At 42.4% G+C, this 19,365-nt stretch overlaps 1 long non-coding RNA gene across 1 annotated transcript in view; it reads left to right on the forward strand.

Annotated features, from left to right (window-relative positions):
- Positions 1-16,295: 16,295 nt before the first annotated feature.
- Positions 16,296-19,365, forward strand: part of LOC143836849 (uncharacterized) — a 34,768-nt gene continuing 31,698 nt past the window's right edge. The window contains exon 1 of the long non-coding RNA XR_013230781.1: positions 16,296-16,349. This is a non-coding gene — a long non-coding RNA (uncharacterized LOC143836849). The remainder of the gene's footprint in view (positions 16,350-19,365) is intronic.

Raw genomic sequence — 19,365 nt, forward strand, 5'->3', positions numbered from 1 at the left:
ACACACACACACACAAGCTCGACCTTTGAGTTCCCAGCCAGCAGCTGTCTTTAGGCGAATATGCTGGAGGAAGAACGCTAATCCTCAGGATCCCAAACTAAAGGAGGAACCGTGAAGAAAAGAATCCTTTCCCGCTGGGTTCAACCGGCATGTATTTCCACCTTAAGACTAAAAGACACTGCAGACCCTTCAGCCGGAGTTTAATTCCACACACACACCCACATGGCAGGCAGCACGGTAAGGAGATCTAAACCCACTTTGGGACAGTAGAGTGGTAGGCATTGTCTGAGGGTGGACATGGGGAACGAGGTGGATGGTGTCTGGGATGGCAACTTTCAGGTTAGTGTCAAATACTTCTCAAGCATTCATTTTTCACCAGTAGATGTCACTCAAGATGAGGATACTCAGTAGGCAGGTTGATTTCCTCTGCTCCCATTAAAGTGAAACTTTGGCAGTGCTATGCATGGGTGAATGGCAGATAGTGAAGGCAAGTCTGCCTTTTCACCAAATTCAAGACACTTTATCACAGTAAGGAACGTGACAGTGAAGCTGAACTTAACCAATTCTACCCAAGGTTATTCTCAACATCACACTGGCATGCTAGGTGTTCAGTAGATATGGAAACAACCCCCCTAATCTAGTTGTAGGGCCCTCCAATGTGACCAAAACTATTTGCTGTACCTTTTCAATATGAGGTCTTGCTCATGGAAATTGGTCCTGGTATTAATATCGATGGCATTTTCACTGCTCTGGTGTCTTGTGTTTGTCCCCCTGCCCCCATGCAGCACATTATGATATTTGCATGAAACGAACAGTATGAAGTGGCTCAATCAATATTTGGCACTATAACCAACTCATTTTCAAGAAATAAAGGGTTAAGCAAGTATGTGCGGCAGTAGGACAGAGCTAGCCAAACATCAGATTCCTTAGGAGCAATCAGTTTCTCATGATCCTCACGACAGACTGCAAAACAGGCAGTGTGAATCCATTCTCTCAGCCCATTGAACAAAACTATTTCACAAAAGAAGCATAGTCTAGAAGTATAGCTTGTAAAGGGACATGACACCTCCTTTACAGAGTAGGAGTTGCTCTGGTGTAAATTTGAAACTAAGGTTATTGACCACCCACTTGGCAGAATTCTGATCAGCTTAAAACCTAAGACCAGAATTAAATGGCACATTCACTAAGGTAATTATGCCTCAAAAGATAAGTGAAACTGCATATTCGAGATGTGGACACTAATGTTAATAGCAACTCCATGGAACAGGGTAAACAAGGAGGGAAATCTGTAAATCATAATTGTTTCCATTATTGGATTCTCAGACTAAAATGTTTTCATGTGGCTTGATTATCAGTAGGAGGTGGCTGCATAGGATGTTCAGAATAACCAGGGAAGCTTTCTTACCAGTCAAGGTGAGAACCAGAAATACAGCTGAACATTCCTGAGAATTAGGCTCAAGTCCATGAGGTTTTGAAATTTGTCCATGAAGTTTTGATATTTGTCTTAACAATGCCTTGGTTATTAGAGTCATCTTCATAAAATGTTTATCCTACATGAAAAGCATTAATGACTGAAACTGACCTATGTTGCTCGACCAATCAGAACGAGGCTGGCAGTGTCCTCCAACCTAAATAAAGCAGAGCTTTCAAAACAGATAGCGGTGAGATTGCTTCAAAAGCACTGCCAAGAAATGCGAGATAAATCTCAAGAGCAAATAAATAAAATAAAAGCTAGCTGTTTCAAAGCCATGCCAGAGCTGTCTGTTTTCAAAATGGAGTGGCAAGACATTTAGAAAGTGTGGTAAAATGACACAGCATTTCCCCCACTGGCGGAAGAAGGATAAATGGGTTCTTTTTAACCACTTGAAAAACTATACCAGTGACAAAGCAGTGCCAGGCAAGAGCCAAATAGGATTGTGGCTCGATACCATGCAGAGGAAGAAACGAGATAAGTGGGCAAGCCAGAAGGATCCCGCATTACTGTTTTTAGTGCCTTTAGTAACAATGAAAGTATCAGTTTGGTAATAGTAAAGTTTTTCTTTCATGTCCCTTAAAAAAATGTGGTGGGATCCTGTCTGGATGGGAAAAGCTGAAAAACTAGGCCAAGCAGAAATAAAACAGGGATATTTACCCAGTTGTAGGACTCCCTGAGTATGTAGGAAAATAGGACTTTATACTTTTAACAAAAGAAAACCTGCTAAAAACCTTCCTGATGAGGACTGAAAGTGCTCCAGAAAGGAAAGAGTGTGGAGAGAGAAAGCAATCAGACTACTTAAACCTTTGAAGGCTTAGAGGCGTCTGAAGAAGACCAAGGTGGGGGGATTTCCAAAGTGTTCCCTCACCTGATACATACATTCTCACAATAACCATCTAAGCCAAGTACTATATATATTGTCCTTTAGGGGTGTGCATGTACTTTGCGGATTATTTATTGGCTACATTTAGATTTTGCCTTTCCTCCAGTGTGTTCAGGGTTTGCATAGAATTTAGTGGCAATGGACAGACGTTCCAGCAAGAGGCAAGAGATAATAAAGATGGCCCAAGCCATATGAGAAGGGGGGCTGCAACCGGCACTTATTTCTAGTACACCCATATGGGCAGGTCACTCTGTATGTCCCCACCACTTCATAGACATAGTGCTAATTTTACAGCCAAGAAAGATCAGAATCTGAGAGCTTTTGAACCTCAGAGTCAAATTAGAATTTAGGTAAGGATTTAAGGCTCACATACCATAGATGAAATGGAAAGTTTCCAGCTTTAAGACTATGTGCTGTAAAGTATTTTGGAGAAACAGATAAAATAAGTAATTTGTGATCAGACTAACTAAGGTGCCTTAAGGGGATCTCTGTCTACATGAGTTGCAGGAGGACTGGAGTAGAGCCTATGAAAGATTAATTATTAGATTAAATCATATGAGGAACAGTTGGCTTGAGGCAGCATGCCAGATAGCAGGAAGGAGAGGAAATAGACGTCATTAGGGATTACAAAACCTTACTCAAGCCCTTCCTTGACCCATTTGTGTGGAAGAGACGCTGCCTTGAGCATATGTTTCCTAGTCACACACAGAAGAACATGGTTCCAGAATGTGGTGCAACTGATCTTTGACATTCTCATTGGCTCCCAACATGAGTATTTAACTTTAAATTGAACTGAGTCAACCAATGAAAGTTCAAAGCACTCTGAGGCTGGAGAAAATCAATGTGATAATCCCCCACCTCCCAAGAGGTTAGGTGTTATTCATGAATACTTGACTCTGGTTGATTCTGCTCCAGCAGCACCACTATGGGCTGCCGCCAGTGCATTGCTGTGGAGCTGCGGAACGTGGCAGCAGGAAAGTTCCATGTGGCGGGGGAGGATCAGGGGGTGTTTATTTTGCTGAAAGGTGGGATTGCATTCCACATAATCCCACGTTCCTGAAAAATAAACAAAAATGCCCTGGTCCATCCTGTAGTGCCACACAGTGATATGCATTGGAATTTATTTAGTATTCTCAATATTAAAGAATCAAATGAACTTTGAAGACACCACTTAGGCCTTTACCACCCATGCGGAATTAGCCTCTGTGCTCTCCAGTACTGGAGGAGCAAAGCTTGGGATGATCACCAGTGCCTGCTTTCTTGTTGACGTCCCTGAGAAGATCCAATCTACAGCTGTTCTCTGCCACTAAAGTTGGTCCTCTAGTAACTTCCAGTTGGTACTACCAATGTTTGTGGATAAAGTAACCTAATGTCTCTGTGCTTTATTCCATTCTTTGCTATTGCATGAATATTGGGCTAGTGTGCTTAATAACCCAATTTGTAAATGTCACCAGTAATGTGCATGGCTTTGCTCAATCCCAGCGGAATCCTGCAAAAAAGAACTTTTTGTGCACTGTGAACTGCTCAGAGAAGGGGAACTCAATGTAATAGTTACTAAATATTGTCTGCCAGCTAAGCTTCTTCAGAAATGCTCATTTTCTCAGTCATCTTAGCCTTACAGGTGAGACCATGAAAGGTAGCAGAAAGGAGTTTACTTTGGTTTGTCATATCTTATTTATATAATGTCCCAGCTCTCCTCAGCTTTTGCATACTTTAACCTCTCCTTTTTGCAGACTGGCAGTGATTTTTCAACAGCTTTTCCCTCATGCCTTGTCCCTTTTAAAATGTTCTTTTTCCATTAAAAAAAGAGCAAAACTGAGGCACTCCTGTTCCAATTTTGTTCATTTAAATAGAAAATAAGCAACAAAAGCAGCAGGCTGGCCTGGAGATTTAAAGAAAGGCTTTATTGTCTTTTCTGCCTTGCACGGTCTCTCTTATTCCCTTCTCCCATCAACTTTTCTTTTTTCTGTGGCACTTAACTCAATAGTTCCATCCTCAAGTGTAGCCAGCAGTACCTAATTTAGCTCCATGTTAAGTGAAAATTCGAAACAGGTTGGTCATGCAATTAAAATTGCAGTGGCAATCCTCAGAACACTATCTCTGGAGCATATCAGTGGAGTTCTCTAGGACACCCTGGCTGAATGAGCAACTTTAGAATCAGAGTCATATCATAATAGGTAGGCATCTGATTATCTCTAGCATCATGGTATCCAGGTCAGCAGACTTGCTCTAGAATATGTGAACTGTGATTTCTGATACAGATAATGGCCGTCACTAGAAGACAACTTTGGATTTCAGAAATGAATGGAAAACTAAAGAGTTGTGTGGTGGTAGCAATACACAATGAGGCTATCTGAAAATTGGTGTTTAGTTTGGTACCCTCCCCTCCAAAATCCTCACAAAATGTGCAAATGATTTTACACAATTATTTCTAGGTTCATTCAATGCTTGACCTAATTTTATATGTTATTCAAAGTACACCCCCTATCTCATCATCTATCTTTTCAAAAATCCATGTGTTTAATTTTGAAAACAAACTACATTTATTTGAACAATATTACCTGTAGTCCAACTAAGCAGCATATATTTAGGAACACAAACACTTAATCCACCGAAATGTAAAATTCAATATACTTTTGAATTTATGTCAGTTTTGATTTGCATTCATCCTTCACATTTTGAATAATTCCCAGGTATTACGGCACTGCCAATTTCAGATCCTGTATCCAACTGCTATGGAAAATAGTCTATGCTCAGCTATGTACACAGGCCACGAATTGACATATCCTAGACTTCTGTGCCTCCATTTTGCAAAAAAACCAACTGACTTGAGCAAAGGATTTCTGTCTGACATGACATGCCACACAGGACACAGGCAAAGATTGGGCATCAAGGTTGACTCTAAGGAACATGTAGGAGTAGTGGGGGGAAAACAAAGCTCATTAAAGCTCATCAAAACTCTCAGTGAAAATTATGTCTCATTAGTTGTCTTCTCCAGAGACATGAACAGCCATCATAAGCAGAGTTATATCCTTCTAAGCCTATTGACTTCAATGAACTCTGCCTAGGAAGCTGTTCCATTGGGTCTTTTTGTTGAATGTAACACTTGTAGTTAGACTGATCAGGGTTGCACTTTTCTTTTCTGCACAGTGGGGAGGAAAGGGATTCTTTGAACACTAAAAGCTACTTTAGTAATGTAATGTTCCTCCTCATTGATATCCATTTATCCATAAATCTTAAGATATTGCACAATAGTTGTGCTATAGCAATTGTTCCTAACTAGATATCCTGATAATAAAACAATCCAATTACTAATGATAGCTGTACCTAGAAGTGTGCAAGAAATTTTTCCAAGGTTCTTGTATGGTATTGGGATTTGATAAATATTTAGGAATCCAGATTATTAGGGGGTCCATCACACCCTTTAGGGACCATTAATGTCAATGGCAAATCTATCTTGGTTTACATTCAGTGACTGGGGAGGAGGTTGGGGTAGAGGTACCAAACTTGCAGTGCAGTAGCTGGAGCCGCTCCTCAAAATAGCCTCCAAGTTTCACAAAGTTTGGACTAGGGGGGTCCCTTTCTTTGAGCACCCAAGAAGAGGCCCCCATCCTCCATTGTTTCTAATGTGGGGAAATAGCAAGGCAATACAAGCCTGACAGAATGTCCCAGAGAATATCTGCAGTAGAAAGCGAAGTGTGTCTAGGAGGACATTTTTGTTAGGCCAGCAGCAGAACAGTGCAATGTGTCCAACAGAACCAGTGCCACTGTGGCAGTGCCAATACCCAAGAGGCCTGAGGTCAAATTTCAGAAACTCTGAAGTAGAAATGGAGGGAGGAGCATTTCCTGCATGGACAGCAGAATCAGTGCAATGTACCAGTACCCTGCAGCACAATCCAATACCGTCCTACTATTGCCCATCAGCAAAACCCAGTGTCATCGTGGCAAATGCCAGCTTAATAGGGATGATAGCAAGAAGAAGAGCTGGTTTGTTATACCCAAAGGTATACCCATTACCTAAGGGAGCCCCAAGGCTGCTTACAAATACCTTCCCCTTCCTCTCCCCATAACAGATACCCTGTGAGTCTGAGAAAGCTCTAAAAGAACTGCTCTGTGAGAATAGCCCTAAGACGACTAACCCAAGATCACATGTGGAGGAGAAGGAGAAGAGTTGGTTCTTATATGCTGCTTTTCTCTAGCAGGAGACTCAAAGTGGCTTACAATCGTCTTCCCTGTGAGGTGGGTGAGGCTGAGAAATCCCTGATATTACTCCTCAGTCAGAACAGCTAGGAAGCCCAAGGTCACCCAGCTGGCTGCATGTGGAGGAGAAGCGGGAATCAAACTCAGCTCACCAGATTAGAAGTCAGTGTTCCTAACCACTGCACTAATCAAACCCGGTTCTCCAGATTAGAAGTCACAACTCTGAACCACTGCACCATGCTGGCTCTCAACAGAATACACTTCTGTGTTTGGCTACAGATCAGTATTTCCCTAAATCCTATTTGTCAAGTCTTCTCCTTCACCCCGCCCCCCTCCTGTTCCCTACAATGTATCTTTTGCAGAAGGATTGCAATGATTGACTCTAAGGCACTACAACTCCCCCCTAAGGTGCTTTTGCCATTGGGCTGAAGAGATGCCTCTTCCCTCCTTCCCTGTTGCCCTAGAAACCAGAGCAAATGGTCGGAAAGAGCCTAGAGGAGATAGAACCGAACATCTCTCTGAAGCTCTTTGAACCTCTCCACCACCAGCTCTTCCATATAGCCAAAGGTACCTGATATAATGACCTCAGAAAACTGGCATTATTAAGGATCAGTTATAGCAGAAGTTGGTCAGATTCCCTGATCTGCATCTGGTTAAAGAAATACTTGAAAAATACTGGTAAGATATTATTAAGGGAGGGTGAGGGAGGGTTGGCTCAGATAAAACTGAATGCACATCCCAAGTTGTAGCACAAGGACAGCAAAATATAAACATGGCTTTATATGCATTATGCATCACCTGGAGTTCACCTTTAATTCTTCTGGTCACCAATGACATTATGGATGAGAGGCACTGTATGCAAAATATAGCATTGCAAAAAGGAGGAATCCGACAATACAGCTCTGAATCTTGCATAAATGAAGATGCTTGTGAAGGCCCAACTTTTACAGCTGCATCTCTTAACAGGCATGACGATTCTGTTTGAACATGATTATCAAGAAATATAAATTCTGGTTACTGATGTGTTTTTCCTTTGATCTAAGCAAAAAGAATTAGTTCTTTGGGGCGACGTCTTTAAAAAGCAATCTGTTACTGTAATCAGCCACTTAAAAATTAATCTGATTATATGTGGAACTGCTGGAGCAAATGGAATCAGTTATTTTAACATTCCTATAGAGAATTACCTAGCCTGGATGGGCTTGTCAGAATGAAGATATGATGGTTCACTTAAGTAGAAAGCTAAGAAAAGAAACCCAAAGTTTTCATGGAGGACCACAGATTTTTCTTCAATGGCTTGAAGGTGACAAACTCCTTCCTATATGCAGGCAATTCTTGATTTTGTTGGCATCACATGTCAAACATTCATAATCCAACCCAAACACACTCCCAGGCAAGATTACTTAATGGTTTCTTAAATCATAGGCTGGGGTCCCCAACAGCCATGGGTGCTATTGTACCCACCAGAGAGCCAGCTTGGTGCAGAGAGCCAGTTTGGTGTAGTGGTTAGGAGTGTGGACTTCTGGCATGCTGGGTTCAATTCTGCACTCCCCCACATGCAGCCAGCTGGGTGACCTTGGGCTCATCACAGCACTGATAAAGCTGTTCTGACCGAGCTGTGATGTCAGGGCTCTCTCAGTCTCATCCACCTCACAGGGTGTCTGTTGTGGGGAGAGGAAAGGGAAGGTGACTGTAAGCCGCTTTGAGCCTCCTTTGGGTAGAGAAAAGCGGTATATAAGAACCAACTCTTCTTCTTCTATACCTTTTATGGCACCCATCAAGTGTTTTTAGAAAGTGAGGAGGGCTAGGGGATTTTTTTTTGTCCAGCAGGACAGTCCTCGGGCTGTTTGGCCACAGTTATCCATGCAATAGTTGTCTCCAGATTAGATTTCTGTAACTCACTCTACGTAGGCACACCCTTGTCCTTGATCCCGAAATTGCAGCTGGTGCAAAATGTGGCTGTTAAGGCCCTCACTGGAACATCTTGGAGGACCCATATCCAGCCTGTGCTGAGGCAGTTGCATTGGTTGCAAGTTGCAGCCTGGATAAAGTTCAAGGTTTTGGTGTTAAACTTTAAGGCCATTTATGGTCTGGGCCCCACATACCTGCGGAACCACCTATCTCCTTATGCCGTCTGCAGAGACTTGCACTCTGCGGATAAGAATCTGTTGGAGGTCCCTGGCCCGAGGGAGAGTGCTCTTGGTCCTGGCCTCTACCTGGTGGAATGAACTTCTGGGAGAGCTTTGGGCCCTGTCAGAGCTTTCAGAATTCTGCAGGGCCTGTAAGACGGAGCTCTTCTACCAGGTTTTCGGTTGAGGCCAGGATAAAGAAGATCTGGGGCCCCTCACTGAGGTTATCAGGCTCCCCCTCCCTAAGAAGATCTCTCCTGAGATTTGGTTTTCAGATGTTCTGTAGAGCAGGGGGGAGGGAGTCAAGGGATTTTTTTCATGTTTTATGAGTTTTAGTGTTATGTAAACCACCTCAAGCCTTTCTTGAGGTGGTGGTATATAAATTGAAATATAAATAAATAAAATAAATTGGCCACTGGAGTTTTGATTGCCTCTGTGTGAATGTGTATGTGTGTGTGTTTGTGTACTGCATTAGGGTCACCACTCTATGACTGAAGGTCAGCTGTAGCAGCCATGTTGTGGCTGCACCCACCATGCTGTTTAAGCATTGAAAAGGTAATGAAGGCTCAAAAAAGGGTGGGGGCCCCTTTCATAGATAAGGTAGAGACTTGGTTTTATCCTGAAATTGGCTGCCCATAATTTTTTGTAACCATACTTTTATGTGTTTTAAACATCTGAAAGCTCCGCTTCCTTTAAAGCTGTTTCTGCATGGATGTTTTTGCCCGTGTTTGCTTCCAAACTGGAATGCTGTTCTTGGGAGCATTCGGGCAATGACCACATCTAATTGGGTGCTTCCTAGGTTTTCCTGTACTTGGCAAGCTTTTTCTGAATGTTGCCTTACTATAGTCTTTTCAAATGAAGTGCATCGGCATGCCCTCTTCATGGGAAGACTCAGACTTGCATTTTTAAGGTCTCATCCACACCAGCACCCCTTATTTTGGTCATTTATTTGCAGAGGCTTTGGTAGGGCTTTTAAAGATTATCTGTGATTGTTATAACGCTATACCACTACAGCAATTATTTATTTTTAAAAGCCGTTTAAAAAGCCTGTTAGTGCAACAAAGAGAGAATGCCATGAAGACAGTCCATTTGGACATGCTCCATTGCCAGTGTAAATGCCTCCGCACAGTAACAATGAATACAAAACCAAGAATACTTATTGTGTGGGTGCAGTCCAAGTGTCCTAGTGCAGCTTTGTAGCAGTCCCCCACATGCTGATGTGCATTTCTAAAAATATAAACTTGTAGGCTCACTCACAGGTCACTTGCCATAGTGAAAAGAATAAGCGCAAACTAGAGAACAGAAAAGACACATTGGAGGAGAAAAGATCAATACAATTAAAATATTTCAGTGCTCCCTTCTGGCTTTTTAATGGCAGGGTTTTCATACCAACCTGAGGATTGGTGCTAAATTACATGCTATTTCAAGAGAAGTCTGAAAGCATGAAAAATCACACCGCATGTTATTAAGGTGACCAAAACTCATAGTGTAGTTGTGTAATCCAGAGAATACAATAGCAAATGACATTTCCCTGATAGCCCTACCACATATCTTATTTCTAATCTGTCTCTAACTAGCTTGGCTATTCCTCAAAAGTAAATAGAAACTGAAATTCCATGTAGCTTCTCTCTGTAGCGCTATAAATCTGATAACACTTATCTATCATTTCCTTTCCAATAAGAAAGTTCTGCTAAGCCTTAGGCATGCTGGGACATGGAGTTCAAATAGCTTGTTGGCTTGTCTGTCTGTCTAATGCATATATTTTATCACCTCTACAGCAGTAAGCTCTGGAACTGACAGAATTCAGTCCTTGATCAAGGAGCTGGGAAATGCATCCTGACTGTATATTTTCTTTTTGTGATACAAGAACTTATTCCTTCTTTGATTCCCTGCTAGCCCCCCCTCCCAGCTCTTTCTCCAAGATGATGTTATTGTCCTTGTATTAGACTTTGACCACATTTTTGAACTAGCCTCTAAGGGCATGAACCATGTGTGAGTCTTACTGTGCTGGGCAGTAATTGCAAATAAATGTCAACCTGAAGTTCCTGCTGGATCCTGCTGGACCTGCCATGGAATATTGCTGCCACTTGCCTTCTCCAAACCATAGTTTTTAGACCTACATGAAAGAATACACAAATTGAAAGGCTGACAATATGGATGGCTAAGCTATATAACATCCTGTTCTATAATATTCAGAAGAACGTTTACAGTTATTGAGGAGGAATGTTACCCTGAGATTCATAGAATAACAAAGTTGGAAGGCACCTCATGGGTCATCTAGTCCCCCCCACCAATGCAGGACACTCACAACCCTATTGCTTATCCACTGTAACCTGCGACCCTCTTGAACCTTCACAGAATTAACCTCTCCATCAGATGGATATCCAGCCTCTGTTTAAAACCTTCCAATGATGGAGAATCCATCACCTCCTGAGGAAGCCTGTTCCACTGAGAAACCATTCTAACTGTCAGGAACCTCTTCCGGATGTTTAGACAGAATTTCTTTTGAATTAATTTCATCCCATGGGTTCTGGTCTGTCCCTCTGGGGAAAGAGAGAACAACTCTGCTCCATCCTCGATATGGCAGCCGTTTAAATACTTGAAGATGGTTATCAGATCCCCTCTCAGTTGTCTCCTCTCCAGAGGAAGTTCATCTGTGTGGTAAGTCAGATCCACCCACCCAACTCTGGATGCTGCTTTACAAGGAGAGCAATAAAATGTGGAATTTGTTGCCAGAGGATGTAAACATAAACATCTTTAAAAGGGGATTAGGTAGATTCATTGAGCATAGGTCTCTCAAGGGCTGCCTTAGCAGACCTTGTAAAGGTAAAAAAAATCAGGATATACATTTTGTAAATGAATAGTGAATATATAAATTGCTACAAATGGATAGATTGAAGGCAAAGGGCAATTGTCCATCAAAATTTTTGCCAACTCAAAATGAAATACTTTAAATATCAACTTTAGTATATCCTAAAGCAGAAGTTACTAAAAGCTTTGCTAATGAAGGTGCCTGATTTTGTCTTGCTTCTGGCTAATCTGTAAGATGTTTGAGTGTGGATGTTTGAGTGACTCTGAAGGGGCAGAAAATAAAAGATAATGCAAGGGTGATCTGGGGGGTCTGAGAGTTGCAGTTATGCTGAGGAGGACATGGACAAATGGGAAGGAAAGGAGCCAGAGTACCAGCAGATCTGGAGAGACTCCATGGCAAGAACTACTAATACCTTAAGAGCAATAGGGAAGAACAGCAATGGGATCATGGGCCATAATGAGCAAGGGAAAGGGAGACATCAGACTACATGTCCTGAAAGAGTGGATATTGTCCCCTTAGTGGTGGAGGTCAGCTGAGATGGAAACACCTTAAGTGTGTAGTTGGCATCAAGACCCTGAGGGTGATTGCAGCAGTGGTGACCAGCAGCCAACACAACAGCTGTGCCACTGGTCCATTCTTCGTGAACATTCTGCAGGGGGGAAGAACAACATGTGCCTTTCCCCAAATTCAGACAACATTAGCCATCCAGTTCAGTTCGATCACTGGCTGATTGTGTGAGGAAATGCTTTACAGTTGTTGCTGTGTAGGGCTCCAGTCCTTCAAGGCAGTGGGCCTCAAGGTCAGTTGGCCAGCCAGTTTACGGAGCACAGTGTGGGAAGCTGGGCGCTGCACACCCAGTTACAACAGTCCTCTGTCCCCTACCTGGGGGGACAGGGTAGAAAATGGGTCTACTAACAGACCCATTTGGAGTAGCAAATCTCTCAGCCTCCCATTATAGGCAGCTGTCCACCACACAGTTTGCCCCATTTCATGGCACTGAAGTACAACATTGTGCTCTAAGTGTGCATGGCCCAGAGATCTCTGAGACAAAGTCCTGTTCTATGCACCCTTCTTAACTATGGGGTATCCTGGGTGGAGGTTATATAGTGCCGGGGGACTATATTTGGGGAGGAGTTGATTTTATGTGGCCATAGCTTTCATGCTGTGCTTTGTTGATGGATTTGCATGGGACCATGCTTGTGGGAGCTCACATTTTCCACTGTATAGGTGCCCATGGGCTATACTACGGTATCTGGTGGCATCATTTCCTGATGGTTTCTTTGGGTGGCTTACAGAGCTGACTAATTCCTGCCATGCCACACTCCCAAATCCACACCCAGCCCCACTGATGGGAGTCCAGTGGGAAGCCGTGGTGGGAATGCACCAGTGCTCAGAACCAATGCAGTAGGTCTAGAGCACTGTGTTGGTGAATCTCTGGATTAGTTCCTGTGCGTTTCAGAGATACTATGGCACAGTGGCCAGTTGGCTCCCTGAGCAGTCCCTTTCAAGGATTATGCTATAAATCTCAGGCCTTATACACTGCATTTCCTATCTTTGTGTGTGTGTGTGTGTCCTATGATATTGGAGTCAAGTTATTTTCTTTGCAAGTTTCAGGATTCAAGAGACTTATTTCCTTAGCTAATATTTGCTTGGGATTAAAACTAACTGTTGACAGCAGATGGTCTTGATACTGTGATTAACTAAAACATAATAGCTGAATATTTGCTTACAGATGTGTTGGGATTCAGGAAATGAGCTTTTGCCCTTATAATCAAAACAAGAAAGTGTTAGACATTGTTTTAAGAATCACAGAAGACTGGAAGGCATTTTTTTGTTATACCTTTTGTTTTATAACCACTAACTATTCTCATATGGAGGGAATCTGAAATAATTTTAGCATGTCATGATTGTTTTTAGGATGAACTTTTGTTTTGCAATGCTGTATCCTATTTGTTTTGCATTTTAATGGATTTTGACAATTTATTTCCACCAAGTCTGCATAAGCATGCGCTTTCCCCTGGTCTTTTGGCATCTGTTCTGAATCTACAGCTAGTGCGTGGTGTGTGTGTGTGTGTGGGGGGGTGTTATTAGTTTCCTCATTTTCTATGTTTTGGGGGTAACTTAAGGCCCTAGAAAAGGATGCTGCTGTAACAGGAGAGAGTAGCCAGATACGAGGAGTCAACACTATTTATAAGGATTACCTACTCTCACATGAATTTGCTCAACAATTATGGTCGTCTTCAGAGGCCTTGCTTTGGGTGCCCTGTCTTCTGAGATGAGGTGGGTGCCAACCCAGGAGAGGGCCTTACCAGTCACGGCACCAAAGCACTAGAGGGTATATATTGCTTGTATTGATTCCCACGGCCCTGCCATTCCACATTTTTTAAATGTTTTCTTACAGCAAACAAAGTTAAAGGCCATGCCTGGTCAAACTATACAACTGTAACTGACTGGGGAATGTTTTTTATTGGCTCTCCTCCACACTATCAATATGAAAACATTTAAGAATTGGAAGAGCTTGATGCTAACATTCCTGATTACATGCAGAATCGGTGCAGCCACTTTAAAGATATGCTACCTGCTTTGTTTGGTTAAGATCTCTGAAATGGGGGAGATTATGGGGTGAACAGATTTAGGGTCACATGGAATGTTGTTGTTCTTATTTGCTCAGCCTTCCATAAACATACAGAGCAACACTGCAAAATCCCACAAACAAAAAAGACACATCACTAGCCTAGAGCACTTACCATCTAAGATGCTAGCAGTTGGCTTGGCTTCAAAGTAAGGACAGAGATGGTGATAAAGCTGAGATTTCAGCCAAACGGATCTAAATCCAAGTTCAATACACTGTGGCTCTGATTATGACTCTATGGAAGCCAGTGTCTTTACAGGTATTTTATATAAAGGGATAGCCATGTTAGTCTGGCACAAAAAAAATGAAACAAAAGTCCAGTGACACATAGGGATGTGCATTCTGAAATTCCTGAGCCAAGAATATACAGGAAAACTACTGCTTTAGATCATTCCTGTGACTCTTTATAACACACATTGGGGATTGATAGGCATTAATTAAAACAGCTCCCCTGGAAAATCTGTTGTTTTTCATGTTTGGGTTCATATGGGATACCAACAGCAACAAGCACCACTTAAAAAAATATTTTCCTGATTTCCCAAGCAGTAACATTTTCTCCTTCCCGTAGGAACTTTGCAAGGGATCTGGAGGTAAGTTCTCCTAGCCAATCCAACTTTGGAGATAAGACCCAGAAAAGGAATTATTGTAGGGTGGTCTGTGTCAAACTGTGGGTGTTTGGGAGCTTCACATTTATGTAAATAATAACTTCCTACTTGGGGGGGGGGGAATCAGGATCAGAAAAGGGGTATGAGGGGGGAGCAAGAACCCTGTTCCCAGATGTGCCCCCCCCCTCATGAGCAGGATCAGCTTCCATGCCTATTGAAGTGACATTCTGGGAGCTGATTACTCTGAAGCAGTGACCCCAGTGACAACAAACACATCTTACAGCTTAGCCCTCTGACTCCCATGTTCCAGTCTTTCATTGTCATTGCCCTCTCTTCCAGGAATTCCTTAAATAACAATAGTATTAATAAATAATGCAGAATTTCCAGTGGAAAGGTAATAATTGATGTCGAAAGGATTTCTTTTTTTTTAAATGCTGGTGGTCAGCACCATTTTCACCCAATAGGGATCAACAGAAAAAAGTTTGTCTGCACTGAAAGACATTTGTTTCAAGGGTTGGATAACCAACCCCCTTTGTACATTCTACTTCTGGGGACTTTAGTAAGGCAAGAAGCCGGGGGGGGGGGGGTAACGCATGGATTTGAAATCCAAACTGATAATATCCTACCTGAAAATAAGCAATTACAATAGAGGTTTCCCCCTGAATCCCAGACCCAAAATTCTAATGATTATTTTTTCTCAGTGAACATGATGCAATGATATCTTAAAGACTAACAACATTTATTTAAATGCTAATACTAGTTTTTGCTAGTCAAAAGCTCACTTCCTTAATCAGTCACTTCTTCATATTTGAAGTGAGCTCATATCAAAATAGATTTTAACCTTTAAGGCACTACTGGGCTTTTATTTTGCAAGGTTAATGTAGATAGGTGTTACTCAAATATATTTAAAGTAATAATGGTCTGTGTAGTGGGAACATTCTGGGACATGGCAGCCTCTGTGATTTCACTGATTAATCCATGGGTTTGAGATTTATTTATTTATTTTAAAATTTGTATCCCACTTTTCACCATAAAGTAGAAATAAACAAGAAAAAGAGGGAAATATTTTCAGTCTCTCCTGATTGATCTTCCTGTCAAGTCAGGGCTGTCACTCCTGAGGTAAAAAACAAAGGCTAAGTACTCTTGAGCATGCCCAGGTATTAAATATCTGTGAAGCAAGAGGAGAATAAAGTCATTTAGAGGATAGCCAGCTACTGCTCGTTAGCTGGCAGGATGTTCCCCATTTCCACCCCTGCCAGAGCAGTGCAGTTGGTATGGCTGTGGGAAGAACAGTATTGAATGACTTCATCCTCAAATTATTTAAATATAAATTAAATCTGTGTGTACTTTAAAGCAGTCCCCCTTTATTGTTATACTTTTTTTTAAGTCAGCATTTTTTTTGGAAGACTGATTCTTGTTTCTTTTGCAAGCATTGTTTCTGAGAGTCAGCAGCTTTTAAACATTATGATGTGAGGAACTGAAGAAAGTTCATGCCTCTCATACCACTTTGATCCTAGGTAAGAAGAAATCCCCCCACATCCTGCTTATATAATTTGAGAATGCAGATGAAGAGAGGAATGAAAACAATCTTGAAAGACATTTCATGCATCTTAAAAGGTACGAATTATCTTTTGGACGGAGGGAATATAGAAGTTTTCATTGTTATAAATGTTATTATAAATTGTCATTTGTGGATTTTAATAAATTATTCAAAACAATGAAGGTATATGTTTACTTTGCAGAGGAAAAATAGCTCTTTCAATGCATACAAGCATATCAGATCATATCAAGGTTGTGCTCAAGAATTTTCTGATTCAAGTTGTTTCTGTATATGAACTCATATACTTCTGAAATTACTTAGATTTGTTTTGTTTTAAATCTAACTTGATAAGGCAGAAAACAATACATTATTGAGTTCTACACAGAGTATTCCTAACATGTTCTGTTTAGAATCTTACTGAAGTCTATTCAGTGGGGCTTAATCCCATGAAAGTGTTTTTACCAATTGCATTATTCCAATTTTAGCTGTACTTATATGCAACTTGATGCTAAAGAGCGGCTGCGGCTGGACGCGGTTGCAGTTGACGGGTGGGAAGGAAGGAGGCAGAAGACGGAGGCAGCCGGAGCGCGTTGCTTGGCGGGAGCATCAGCGTGACGCAGAGGGTGGGGCAAGGTGCTTATAAGTGCCATGTGCTCGGCCCCCGCCCTCTTTGCTACTGAGGAGCTCCGGGGAGGGCACCCCTCCCACCCTCCCCATGTTAAGTTGGTTTAATTTAGTCACAGCTGCGGAATAGGGGGCATGAGGTAGAGCTTTTGCTTAGGGACCAGTTTGCGACTGGGACCTTAGGCGGGGGTCTCATTAAGAGACCGGCTGATACCGAGCGCGGCCTTACCCGGCTGGGAAGGCCAGGGGCTCGGAGCCAGGAGGTAGGGATGGTTGTATGAGGTGGACACCCAACAACCATGACCGGCCTCCTCCCTGGGGAGGGCATCAAGGGGCAAGGGATCCTTCCACCCGGCTGGGAGGAAGGGGGACCCAGAGCGCCCCTTGAGCCCATGTAAGCAGCCGGACGGCTGTGTGGGGATGGCTTCATGCCAGGCCAACCCCTAGTTGTTATTAATAAAGTTGTGGCCTTGTTCGTGCCAAAAGCCGGCTCGCGTCTTATTGAACTGAGTTCACCATGCCAGTCAACTAGCCTCTTCTGGACAACTAACTCCTCCTCACTCTTTATCTATATGAATCATTTGAGGAAATCTATTTTCAATGTGTCTAAGGAAGTGTACATCCACACATGCAAAATCCCTCAGTTCTTGCTTATATCTGGAATTGAAATGTGTCATTGTTGTTGTTATTTCAATTTATTCCCTGATTCATTGTAGGGCTTAGAGGGATGACTGACACAAACTTTTAGTCCTCAGATTTGCTTGTTAAGTCTTGTATTTGTATTCTATGGCTAGCATTCACAGGCCAACAACTGTCTTAACCCAATATCAGTTAAATGTATTGGCCATTTACTTATGCATCTTGACTTAGTTGGTCTTAAAGGTGCCACTAGACACCAAGGTTGTTCTGTTGCTTCAGACTAACACAGCAACCCACCTGAAACAAGGATAATATTGTAACTATTATCCTAAGCAGTATTCCCTCCAAGTCTGTTGACATCAATGGGTTTGGAAGAGTAACTCTGCTTAGGATGACACTGTTAGTGCTGTAACATAGTGAGTTTAAGAGTAGGTAACTGAGCACCTGAAACAAACTTAGCATGACTATGTTTTCTGCTTCTGGTAAGTGCTGGTGTACACAGAGTTAACTCAGGCAGATAACAGGAGCTGGGTATCAGAGGCAGGATGCCAGAGTCTGTAAATTATTGCTTTGATTTATATATCCCTATCCAGGAGTCTGGCTCAGGGCAGCATGCAACTTGGAAGTTTAATATAGAAAACTATATAAAATTTAAGTTTAAAATTAATGTTCAAACTCATTGGCACAAACAGGTTATAATCAGCAGTGGCATCTCATTCCCTGAGCAGGCAAGAGTCTGGCATGATTTGGAGCTTCTTCCGCTCAATGTTGGTAGCTGGTAGGTGGATTGGTGGTGCCAAGGAATAGGGAGATGTTGTTTAGCTTTGGCCCCAACCAAAAGCCGGATGGAAGAGCTCCATTTTACAAGCCCTGCAGAATTGTGCTAGTTACATCAGGGCTTGGATGTGTTCCGGGGGCTCATGCCACCAGGTAAGGGACAGGATGGAAAATGCCCTGGCCCTGGTTGCAGCCAAATGTACCTCTTTGGGGCCAGGGACCACTGACTGGTTGGTATTCATAGAATGAAATTTTCTCTGGGAGGGTATACCCAAAATGTCTGAGGAGGTCAAGGTCAGTTTTCTGAAGTACAAAATCAATCCAGCAGCATATCAGCATTTAAGGGAATGTGTTGATGCCATGCTGAAGAATTCCTCCCCCATACTTTTATGTACTCCAAGCCTTATGTCACACACATGCCAGCTGCTTCATGTCTCATCCAGTGACATTCCTCCTTCCTCTGAAACTGGCAGCTCATGTTGGTCTTGGGAATGGGCTGATCTTTGTCTTGGTTGCAAATCCACTCTATGCTTGCACCATCATTGCTGTTATGGACCTTGGGATCCTGGGGAAGATAAGTCAGCTGCCTCCTGACTGGATCTCCATGGCAAGCTGAGATTCCCTGTCTAGTTGGCTCAGCTGCAGATGACTGGTGGACAAAGAACTCAGATGTTCCTTATCAAGAATCAGAACCATCTCCAAGGTCTGGCTGTTCCACAACACTACCAACTCAAAAGGTTGATCTTATAAGCTTTTCTGATGGTGAAAGGTGGTGGAGAAAAGCCACACAGTTGGAGGCTGCAACGAGGAGAACCAAACAAGGTCAAGCAGAAAAGCTAGTAAGATACAACCCAAAGGACCCTGGGAGATTGCAACTTCTGAGTTGGTTCCCTCAGTTTCATTATTCAGAAGCACTGTTCTTGTAATGGTGTAAGACGCCACATGAATGCTTATGATAAGTGATACGAGATCTGGGCTGTGTATGCATACAACCCTATCTCATTCCCATGACTCTTTGACTTCATAAAAGGGTTGGAACTATCCCATAATTTG

Source organism: Paroedura picta, chromosome 4 (assembly GCF_049243985.1).
Source record: "Paroedura picta isolate Pp20150507F chromosome 4, Ppicta_v3.0, whole genome shotgun sequence".
NCBI lineage: Eukaryota > Metazoa > Chordata > Lepidosauria > Squamata > Gekkonidae > Paroedura > Paroedura picta.